Source organism: Heptranchias perlo, chromosome 16 (genome assembly GCF_035084215.1).
Source record: "Heptranchias perlo isolate sHepPer1 chromosome 16, sHepPer1.hap1, whole genome shotgun sequence".
NCBI lineage: Eukaryota > Metazoa > Chordata > Chondrichthyes > Hexanchiformes > Hexanchidae > Heptranchias > Heptranchias perlo.
The window spans coordinates 29,180,962-29,192,865 of NC_090340.1; the positions used below are offsets into that span (position 1 = coordinate 29,180,962).

An 11,904-nucleotide genomic window follows, 5' to 3' on the forward strand; every position below is an offset into this window, starting at 1 on the left:
ATGGTGTAATTTATCAAGATTTGATAATGGCTTTCCAGATTTGACAGCTTTCATGATAGAGGGGGAGGGGGGAGGAGAGGAGCGGGGGTGGGTGAACCCTCATAGCAGACTTCACCGTGTGACTTCTCATTAATGCACCTATGTCTTATCGACTAGTGCACCTGAGTGCAAATCAGATGGTACAGATTCATATCATATTAAGAATCCTGAAAACCTTTTACACTTACAGTATGTTCTCCAGGAACATTGTAGTAATCATGGCGCTATCCTTGAATTCGGGTCTTGCCTCAAATTTTTAGTTTTACCTGTCTGAGATGCTAATTTGAAAAGTCCCATATTCTAATTTGTTAAACAGTGGGACTGCAGTATATTATAAATCTTAATTTCTATGCCAGTAATAAATACATTTTCATTATTCAGAAAGCCATATTTCTCCTGCGCAGCATTTAGTGCTGTGTAGAAGGAGTCAGATGTTGAAAAATGCAGTAGATGACACTTTCCCTAAATCTTTCTATTAATAAGCATGGATTTCACCACATTATTGTAAAGAGCATGTTTTAAAGCAATATTTAGCAGCTCAGCTATTATTCTTGTGTATCCTTCAGTTAATTAAAATTTTAAAAACAATGAAAAATTAGAACTTTTCTCTGCTTGCAGATTTAAATGATTTATTCCTATATTGAAATTACAGTGCTATCGAATTCTGTGGGGAAAAGAACTCATTACAGATGGAGACTTTAAAACAAAAGCATGTGCCTCGGCATACTTAGTACAGGAACTATATTATGACTCGCTCATTGTAAAATAACATGCTTCTCTATGCATAGGCCAATTCTCAAGTTAACACTTTAAGCAGGCACAGTGAACATTATATTAAATATAATTCATGGTTACATAAACTTAAAGTACACTGCATGGAAATACTGAACTGAAGTATATACCATGTCTCGTTGTAACCGAGCTACATGTGTAAGTTAAATCTGTGATATACTATTTTCCTGAAGCTGAAGCAAAATTAAAGCAGTTTGAACATAAAAACACTTCGATATGCTAGCAAAATAAATGGTTGCATGTGAAAAGTAGAGAAGTAAAAAATCTCAGTCCTATTCCTACATTATACGTAATCTGCCACATATTCTTTTAGGTATTATTATGTTGAATGACTTGTAGCAACTGTAGAAATTACATTTTTCTCTGTTTTCTTTTGATATAGTAGGGCATGGTTCAGAAACAAACATAAAGGGCCCGATATTAGGAGGGAGGTGGGTTGGCAGCGGGGGGGGGGTCAACTGGGCGCGTGGGTAACCCGCCCAGTGAAATCGGTGGGTTCCCCACGCGATCGTAAGTAAATTGAAGCCACTTACCTTGGCTTCCGGGTTTTGTGCTGGATAGCTGCGCAGAGGGCGGACTGCGCGCCCGCATCATAGGCTGTCAGCTGGAGAAGCCCTATTTAAAGGGGCAGTCCTCCACTGACTGATGCCGCAGAAAGGAGCCAAAATTACAGCATGGAGCAGCCTGGGGTAAGGCTGCTCCCAGGTTTAATGATGCCTCACTCCAGGTCCTACTGGATGGGGTGAGGAGGAGGGGGAGGACAGAGATCTTCTCCCTGGCAGACAGGAGGAAGTGGCCTGCCTTTGCCATCACGAAGGCCTGGCTCGAGGTGGCAGAGGAGGTCACCAGCACCACCAACATATCACGCACCTGCATACAGTGCAGGAGGCGCTTCAGTGACCTAAGTAGGTCAGCCGAAGTGAGTACACTTACTCATTCCCCTACACTCTGTCTGCCACATCACCGCCCCCACCCCACATCTCCTTCTGCACTGCCAACACTACTCTATCACGTCACTCCTCACACCCACTCGAAGCTCATCCTCATCTTACCTGCACTTACTCACCTTGCCAGTACTCATCCCAACACTACCACTCAACCCAATCCTCATACAATCTCATGGCTCTGTCTCATACTCACCCTCTCATGCATCTCTTTCACGGTCAGCCTCACCCCACCTGCCACTACCTGTGCTGCAGCCACAGGGCATGCATCACGTATGTGTAGTAGGAAGCATAAGGCAAACGTGTCGTGAGCATGAAGGGGATGCACAAGGGTGTTTGAGGGTTTGTCATGGTTTTTACTTATATTTAATATCTGATCAACTCACATTACATATTACATTGTCACCACTACTGCCACATCTTGGCCATTCTTGACTGGCTTGTGCAATAATGCCCTTTCACGAGGTTCTCCATGAACACCCTTGATGCCACCCATTGGGTCACCCTACAGTGGGTGTATGTGTACTTGTATGACTACTTTGTGCAGGTGCCTGTTGCACAGCACTGTGTTTTGTAGCTCCACGTGGCGGAGGTGGACAGCATGCCTGACTAGGCTGGTGATGTTGCTTGTCCTCCAATGGAGTGATGAATGCAGCAATGGAACCCCCGCCCCCCCCCAATCCTGACGGTGTCAGTGTGAGGGGGTCCGCAAAGTAGGTAAACGTGTTTGGACAGCAGAGTTTAGCGTATGATTTAATAATTTGGAGTGTGGAGACAACAGTGTGGCAGGCAAAACTTTGTCTGAGGTTACAGAGTGCCCTGCTGCAATGAATGAGGGTTTACCCCGCACCTGTTAAATGGACCTTTGCAGCTGCCACTGCCTGCTGGCTGCAACATGTCTGTTTGAACAGGGAGTGTTTCCCCCAGCATGGGAAACATGCTCTGGGTAGTCCAAAATCCGAATCCTCCTAAAATCTCCAACTAATGAGGTCTGTAAACGACCTCAAGTGCCCAGATAATGATCTTTAAGTGGGATCCCGCCGGCTTTGATTGCTGGTGGGAGTCCCGCAAGTGGGGGCTGCGCACGCACCGATTCGCATCATTGGGGAACCCGGAAGTGGGCGGGTTGGAGCCGGGCTCCGGACCCGCTCTGGGAATCCCCAATTTTAGGAGCCCCCCCACCACGAACGCGCCCGCTCGGCCATCTGAAAATTGACCCCAAAGATTCACTGTTACGAATAAATTAGAAATCCAAATAGACACATGGGGCCTGATTTTAGCAGGCCTGCGGGTTTCCGGCGGGTTGGGTTTCGGGTGCGTGGCCTCCGCGCCCGGTGAAATTAGTGGGTTGCCCGCGCGATCGTAGCAGGCAATCCACTAATTGGAGCCACTTACCTGCTCCTCCGGGGTCCGCGCTGCTGGTCTGCGCGTCGGGCGGGCTGCGCATGCGCAATACGATCTGTCAGCTGGAGGCTCTCTAGTTAAAGGGGCAGTCCTCCACTGACAGATGCTGCAACCAATGGAACAAATTACAGCATGGAGCAGCCCAGGGGGAAGGCTGCTCCCAGTTTAATGATGCCTCACCCCAGGTATCATCAGATGGGGTGAGGAGGAGGGGGAGGACAGAGATCTTCCACCCGGCGGGCGGGAGGAAGCGGCCTGCCTCTGCCACCAAGAAGGCCTGGCTCGAGGTGGCAGAGGAGGTCACCTGCACCACCAACATATCGCCCACCTGCATACAGTGCAGGAGGCGCTCCAATGACCGCAGTAGGTCAGCCACAGTGAGAACACGTAGTCTTTCCCCTACACTCCGTCTGCCACAACACTGCCCCCACCCCACATGACTGCATCCAAACATTGAGTGCAGTAAATGTGCAGCATTTATAACTCACCCGTTGAACATTTCATTATAGTCCTCCTAGCTTTAAGACTTTAATGTTAAGATTTTGCTTACTTCCAGAGGACTGGTTACATTACGTGGCTCAAACATACAGGACAAGTCAGCAAAATGTTTTCAAATCCAGTCAACGTGAAGATTTATGGACTGGTTCCAAGCTATTGATGGTTTGGAATGGAAGTAAATACATAGGTGCATTATAAAAGCTGCACATAAATCATTCAAGAGTCCATGCTCAACTGCCTTGCAGTCTTCAGCTATGCTTAACATGTAAGCTTTCAGGTTCAGAGATATTCAAGGAATCAGAAAAATCTCAGCACAGAAGGAGGCCATTTGGCCCATTATATCCTTGCTGGTGATCGCTCCACATCAGAAATATCTTAAAACCCATTTCCCTGCTCTTTCCCCATACACTTTTAACATTTTCATCTTAAAGGTTTATTTAATTCCCTCTTAAATTTCTTCATTGAATCACCTTCAATAGCCACCTGTGGTGATGCATTCCATATTATAATAACCTTTTATGTGCAATTTTTTTTTCGAACCTCTCACTTTATGTTTCTAAATCTAATCTGTAATTTATACCTCCTATCGATTCACTGACCAGAGGAAATGATCCTTCACTATTCACTATCTCTAAACCCTTCCATAATTTTGAATATTTGGATTTGACCCCTTCTGCTCCAGCGAATACAGTTTCGGTTGTTCTTGTCTGTAGTAACTATATCCTTTCATCCCTGGTATCATCCTAGTGAATCTATGTTACGTATTTTACCATAGTTGGATAATGTTTTCCAATGTTTTATTTTTCTGATTTAATGAAAAAATGTTATAAAGCTTCCTCTTTCCTGTTGGGGTTTTTCATTTTCATGCTTACCCATTCATTTCATTGTATTATTCACGTTTCTCTCAATTTAAATACCACATATGCTTCTCAAAATGTTTTGATTCCCTTTGTCAGAGCAATCTGTGATCACATCATCTACATTTCAGTGTCATATGACATCATTCTAATAATTATGGGTAAATTATTGTACCATTTACTTGTAGTTCTGTGTAAATCCTGCATCTATAAAGATAAAACAAAACTATCACCTTGGAGCAAGATTTACACAAGAACTATGAGTTTTTAATTACGTAATTTATCTACATGAAAAATATGTTATGATTGGCATCCTAAGGGGCCTCAAGAGGTGAACATGGAATATTCTGACCAAAGGGATAAGCAATATTCACAGGGCGTGAGTAATGTAATGAAATAAATTAGTTCACCACTGGGATTTAGTTCTAATTTAATTTTATTGAATGTAGTTAGTATTATAAGTGATGAAACAGGTTTCTCTTCTGCAAACATCAAGTAGAATTAAATAGTCAAAGGGTTATTTTCTTCGGGAAAACAGGTGATATACCATAATACAAAATAAGGCACACTTTGATTTGCACTGGGACACTGCAATACTTGACAACGGTCATCTGACACAAAATTAGGGCATTTAAAGGAATTGCCTGTGGTCACTGAGTTCTGGGCCAGCATGTTGCCATTTATCAGACTTGTGTAAAATGTCAGTCCTGACATCACAGGTTGTATATAACTTGAACATTTGACACTGTGCTATGGACTACCAGATTGATCTGACGTGTTTTATCTTTTTAGATCCAGCACAGAAAGCAGTTCAAATTCATAATTTCAAAACCTAATTGCGAGCCTTGGTTGTTGAAAATGAATGAGTGAATTACTCAGATAAATGCCAGTATGATAACAGAAACTGAATTCAGTCAAACTAACTGTGACTGAGCATTTGGGAAAACAAAAGCCAAAATCAACCATTACATTTTTCAACCAGTCTTGCATCGATTGAAAGTGGGAAAACTTTGCCACACTAATTAGGGTTGATACTGGACTGTACTGAACCATACTAGCAGCCAACAAAAAACTTGCAGACCTTGGTGTCCTGTACCCCAGCATTTTAGACTCCCAGCATGTGTACTCGCTATAACTATAACTACTGGCTCATGATGCATCTCCCAGAACAGGGTGGGGAAAAAACAGCCTGTCCAGGTCTAGTAACAGTAACTGTGCCAATACAAGTCTAACATCTGTACCATTTAATTGCTAGAAAAACAGAAAAATACACAAAGAGGGAGAGGTGAAGGTTGCCACCTCTAGATCAGAGCCGTTTGAACTCTTTTAATTCATAAGCAACAAATTTTTACATCAGTAGTTTAACCGTGCAGATGTTTGTACTTCACATTCCGTGGAGGACTTAAGTTTACACAGAAAGTACTGACCTTGCAGAAGCACCTTGTCTGCATTGAGAGATGACTCACATGAGCTGGCTTCCTGTTTCTCCACTGGCAGAACTCATTTTAACTCAGTATGAGTTTGTAAGAATGGAACTGAGATTTTTTTTTAATAAACTGGCTCTGATATGTTAATATCCTAATAAAAACCAGAGGAAAGAGATGCTTTTGGTAGCACTGCAGACACCCATGGCAAGTAAGGGACAACCCGAGATATCTCATTTAATGACGAGATAGAAGAAAAAAAACGTAAATGCCAGAAATCAGAATTAAAAACATAAAATGAAGGGTTCGCCTCAAACATTAGCCTATGGTTCTTTTTCAGATGTGCATTTCCAGCATTTTTTGTTTTTATTTAATTTAGTGATTACATCCTTTAGCCGTTTCTATATATAAATGGTCAAATAGGAGGTAATAATTTCCATCGTATGTTGCTACAGATACAACCACAATGGAACTCCAGTTCTGGCCCTGTTTCTGAAAATAGCATTACGTTGAGTATTAAAATAAAGCTTGTTATAAGTTAAATATTTCATTAAAAGACCAAGAATTATTTTCCTTTGGAATTGCAGAATAAATAACGTTTTTGGAGGATGCGCAGAGCTGCCATAGTCAGCTAAAGTCACTTACAAGAGAAAGTAGCTACTGGTATCAGCTGACAGTTTAATTGCTGGTGCTTTGAATGGCTAAACATGAGCCAGTCTAGTCCACAGTCCTATTAAAAAATTTATTGACCAGCTCGAATGCCTATTGACGTGAATAGAAAATACTGCATAGTTTTAACTTCACTTCAGATAGACATGCTGGTGTTTTAGGAATTTGCTATTTCATCATTTAATTATAGAAGTGCCTTAATTTCCTGCATGAGACATTATATATAGTCTCATTTGCATCTTCTGTTTTCAATGAATCTTTTTCATGTCTGAATTCTGCTGTTGTGAAATAAATAACAAAATGGATTAAGCTTTTAAAATCAGGAAACAGCGCATTGCTAAGTAAAATATGTCACTAATTAAAATGTAGCTGGCATCATATCATGGGTTTAAATTTGCTCTGCCACTAATTTGTATTTATTTTGCAGATTGATTACATTTCTTTATTAAAATATGCATTTCAACTTTTAAGGTGCGTTCTTCTGATTGGAAATACTTTATCTAGCATAAAAGTGCTTTTGGTTCATTTTCTTCTGGAAAGAAACAGTATAGGAAAGTAACTAGTCAAAAATGGCCAACGTAGATTGTAAGGTTAGATACATACTCTGCAGTTTCATTCAGTTACCTGTGGGAGCAGGGACAAACTTTGCAGAACCTTCCATCTAGACAGCAAATAATTTGGGTAGAGTTCATTACAGGGCACATTGTACATAAACTAGTAGCTAGAACTGGTTTGATGGGCCGGGTGTCCTTTTCTTGTTTTTAAATCAGGATAGCACAATATGGGATACTTGCTTAAAATACCCAACATACAGTGGAGTTCATTTTCACCTTCACTGCCTGGCAGTAACCTGGCAGAGCGTACCATCTGCCAGCTGTAGAACCCGCCCGATTTTCATTCCTTTCATTCATTTCATCTCCAGGAGTTTCCTGGCTGCTTGTAAGTGGCAAAACTTCCGTCTGCCCCTCACAAAGCAAACGATGGTCGAGGATGAGGCCAGGAAGCATAGGATGCCCCCTCCTTGTTCAGGGGTTTCATAGAACCATGGCCGGGGTCAGAGGCAAGAACATCCTCGGCATTCCCCCCTTCCCTACAGGCAGGTGGTGGAGATCCCAGCAGGCATGGGCAGACAGATGCTGGAGATGGGCCCGAAGTGGCACTTGTGCCAGACTTACCCATGCAAATGAGTACTGACCCCACAAACTCCACCAGGGTCAACACTGGAAAGCACCATCAGTCAACAGCGTAATCTCCAGGATTGCCAGTCTGAGAAATATTGTGACCACTCTGTCTAAATGAGCATTTTATTTGAATGTCTACAATTTCAGAGCACTAGACTTGTACTCGTATCCTGCTACTTATGCAGTAGGTAATTAGATACTTTTATTAAGTGTTCACAATTGTGGCTATTAAAGCCCAGTTTTATTTTCCAGTTCACAGGTTTATTTATAAAAGCAAATCCAATTGCATCAAGCACCATTTGTCAGAAAGAACCAAACCCACACCAAAAGTGTGACAGATATGGTGCATGATCTTGCCCACCTTTTCCTGAGCCGGGAAGGAAGTGGCCATAGTTCTATGAAACCTCTGAACAAGGAGGGGGCATCCTATGCTCCCTGGCCCCACCCTCGACCATCGTTTGCTTTATGAGGGGCAGACGGAGGTTTTGCCGCTTACAAGCAGCCAGGAAACTCCTGGAGATGAAATGAATGAAAGGAATGAAAATTGGGCGGGTTCTACAGTTGGCAGATGATACACTCTGCCAGGTTACTGCCCAGGTGGTGAAGGTGAAATTGCGCACAGGAAACCCGGAAGTACAGGTTTCCCGGAAGGACGTCTTTTGTTTTTTTTGTCGGTTTGCCATCCGACTGGTCGGCCTGAATGACAGGCTGGTCTCAGTCGGACGGGAGAGCAGCCAGGGAGAGGACGTGGTCAGGTAAGTCTTAAGGTAAGTCTTTGATTGTATGGATTGGGGGGGGGGTGCGTGGGGGACATGGGTGGGCACAGGGAGCATGGGTTGGCATGGGGGCATGGATTGGCACTGGGGCATGGGTTGGCAGCGGGCACCGGTGGGCATGGAGGCACCGGTGGTCATGGGGGGGGGAGACAGTCATGGAGGGAGGGATCGAGGGTCAGTCACGAGGGGGATGTCGGGATCGGGGGGTCATTGCGGAATCTGCGATTGTTGGGGGGGTGTCCGCAATCGTTGGGGGCGGGGGTCGATCGGAGATCGGTGGGAGGGGGGTCCGCGATCGTTGGGGGGGGTCGCTACAGGTAGGCTTGTTGGGCTTGGGGGAAGCACTCCTGCTCCTCCATGCCCATAAGCTATGCCAGAAAGGCACTTACCTGATTGTTTTGGGCCTTCTCGCCCCCTTTCACATGGTGTGAAAGAGAAGGCCTGGGAATCCCAGTCCCCAGGGGTTGAAATTGGAAACTCTGCAAAAATGAAGGCCTGCAGCCTCTTTGAAAGGTTTTAATCACCAACCCGCCTCCTGGGAGCAGGTTGGTCGCCCGCCCCTCGTCCCGCCCTGGTGTAAACCAGAAATGGAAGAGTTGGGGGAGGGTCTGAAATGGTTGCGATTTTGATTGCCACCCCGCCCCCAACCCTTGAAATCGTGCCCCGTATGTTTGGAGTTTGCTAAATTGAATATTGGTAAGTTCAAACATACGTATAATGTGAACTAATTTGATTATCAACTCACGTTTACATGTAAGAAAACATAAAGAGATCAAAAAAATAGATGGTGTCGTAAAGGATATTCCCTGATCAGAACACCTTGCCTGTTGGAATGTATGACCCTTGACCTCTGCTGCCCAACGTCTATTTTGACCACCTCAGTGTATTATAACTTTTTAACAATCAAATAAGGTCTTCTATTGCACATACAAAAAAAAAAGTACCTATGAAAACTGACACTTTTTCAACAATGAAATATTTCTTGTAAGATTTGTCATTCTCTTAGTTGTTTGGCTTAACACAGTTGTAGAATGTTCACCAACTAATTATTCATGTTCCCAAGAAGTAAAAGGCTGATGTCCACAACAAAATGGCTGGAATGTGAGAAAACAACGGAATAAAATTTCCAGCTATTTAGATGGCAAAAAGGATAATTTTACGCCTTAATTAATACTTTTGCTTTCTTTAGGTAGCAAGGTAGCAGGTGAAGACCAAGGCGCTCAGAAGTGTGTACGATTCCGGAGTGGTCAATCCTGCAGCCAGACTCGAACCCAGATGGAAAGTTTGTCTTGTCCAGACATGACTGTGCAGGATAAAAAACAGGCATTGATGGGAAAGGGATGCTCGCTCTCGTGTGCCAGCAATTGAAGAGATCCTACGATATCATGCAACAGTGTAACATGAGGTCAACAATCATTTGAATGCAGAATGTTCAAGGCAGCTTCTAGCAGTGACTGTTTAGGTCAGGCCAACTTGCACTTCTAAGTAATTTATAATGTGCAATTCTCTGAGGTATTGCACAATCTCATTATCATTATATTTTTGCATATTTAACTACAGTTTTTTTAATTAGATGTATTTTATTATTCATGCACATAATTTGACTGTTGCTCATGCAGCTCTCTTGTACATAGAAGAAAAGCATTTTGAACTTTCCTGCTTGTGGTCCTAAACTGGCAAATGGTTTGACTCTCCACTACAGTAATGGCTCTCTTTTAATTTAGCTAATAGCTATCATGTTATGTACCTTTATAAATTTGCTAAATTCATAGCACTGGGAGTTGTCTCTCCATGCGGTAACTGTAAGTAGTTTGCTGTGTTTGGCTTTTGCATAGAACTGTTTGCTCAGGGTATGGCTCCTTGATGTATTATTAAAATTGGTAATGGACTCCTGGGACTCTTTCTGGTTATAAGCCTTCATTTTCAGTATAAACCATGCGTTGTTTTCATCTTTGCTCATGATTGTTAATGGCAGTGATGATGAGCAGGGTGTTTTTCCACTACCTTTATGAGAGCTGCTTTATTATGCAGTAGAAATAGCCAAGCTGCTGATTTTGTTTAAGGTTTTCAATTATTTATTTGACTGAACACATCTGTTACTGGCAAAGGCCCAAGCATGGACCAGAGCTATTACTAGTTTACACCTGCTGAACCACAGCCATAGTTGTGCACATGTAACACAAATCTGACTGGCTCTCTTCACATGTTTTCTTCATATTAATAGTAAAAGTTATACTAATAATTTTTCTCGCTATACACAGGTCATATTTCACAACTATTACAAGGAAATATACCCATACATTAAAATAATATAATTTTCTGAAAATATTTTTTGGTTCAGAGATTTTTAAAACATTTTTGCCATTTTGAACCCAGGATTACATAGAATTTACAGCACAGAAACAGGCCATTCAGCTCAACTGGTTTGTACTGACGTTTATGCTCCACACAAGCCTCCTTCCACCCTACTTCATCTAACCCTATCAGCATATCCTTCTATTCCTTTCTCCCTCATGTACTTAACTGGCTTCCCCTTAAAGGCATCCATGTGGTAGCAAGTTCGATATTCTAACCACTCTCTGGGTAAAGAAGTTTATCCTAAATTCTTTATTGGATTTATTAGTGATTATTTTATATTTATGGCCCCAAGTTTTGGACTTCCTCACATTATGTAAGGGAGAGATTGAAACACCTGTGCTGTGCCCTTTCATTTATCTGGACATTAGACTTCAACCAAAACCTTAAATTCACGTGGAAACTAGGAGTAATATTTTAGATTCCAGTAATGTGGGCAAGTTTGGTGCTGTAGACAGATGTCTACTGGGAGCTGAAGTAAGGATCATCTCATTTATGAGTCCTCCTCTGCTGAATTCCACAGTTGCCAGAATTGTTTCAATCTACATGTAGCACCCCTGAGAAGTTTCTATGGCTGAGGTTTAAGGATTGGCCCTGATGTTCTGTGGGAGTTCTTCCACTCTCTTGTCATAACTCTGGTGGGAGATGGGAAGAAAGCCCAGGGAAATGGCATGGACGGCTGAAACGGCCATTGATGCCATCTCTTAGAGGTTCAGATCTCCCACAGGAGTTGCAGCAGGAGACCAGAAGAACCTCCGTGAAATTTCAGCACTGTTATTTATTTTTTGCAGCCCCAGCCATATTAACATGATTGATGTTAGACATGGATGAAAATAATGAATGGTCACTGCACATACTGGCAAAAAGGACAACAACAAACACCCTTTTAGATAAACATCCCAAGGTGTCTCACAGAGGAGAAAATCTGTGGGTGCTAAGGTTAGGAGATGTAGTAGAAGAGATGT

The 11,904-nt window shown here is 42.7% G+C and overlaps 1 long non-coding RNA gene across 2 annotated transcripts in view; it reads left to right on the plus strand.

Annotated features, from left to right (window-relative positions):
• Positions 1–10,793, plus strand: part of LOC137333310 (uncharacterized) — a 79,143-nt gene extending 68,350 nt beyond the window's left edge. For both annotated transcript variants that reach the window (XR_010965849.1, XR_010965848.1), the window contains one exon: positions 9,774–10,793. This is a non-coding gene — a long non-coding RNA (uncharacterized lncRNA). The remainder of the gene's footprint in view (positions 1–9,773) is intronic.
• The last annotated feature ends 1,111 nt before the right edge of the window (positions 10,794–11,904 follow it).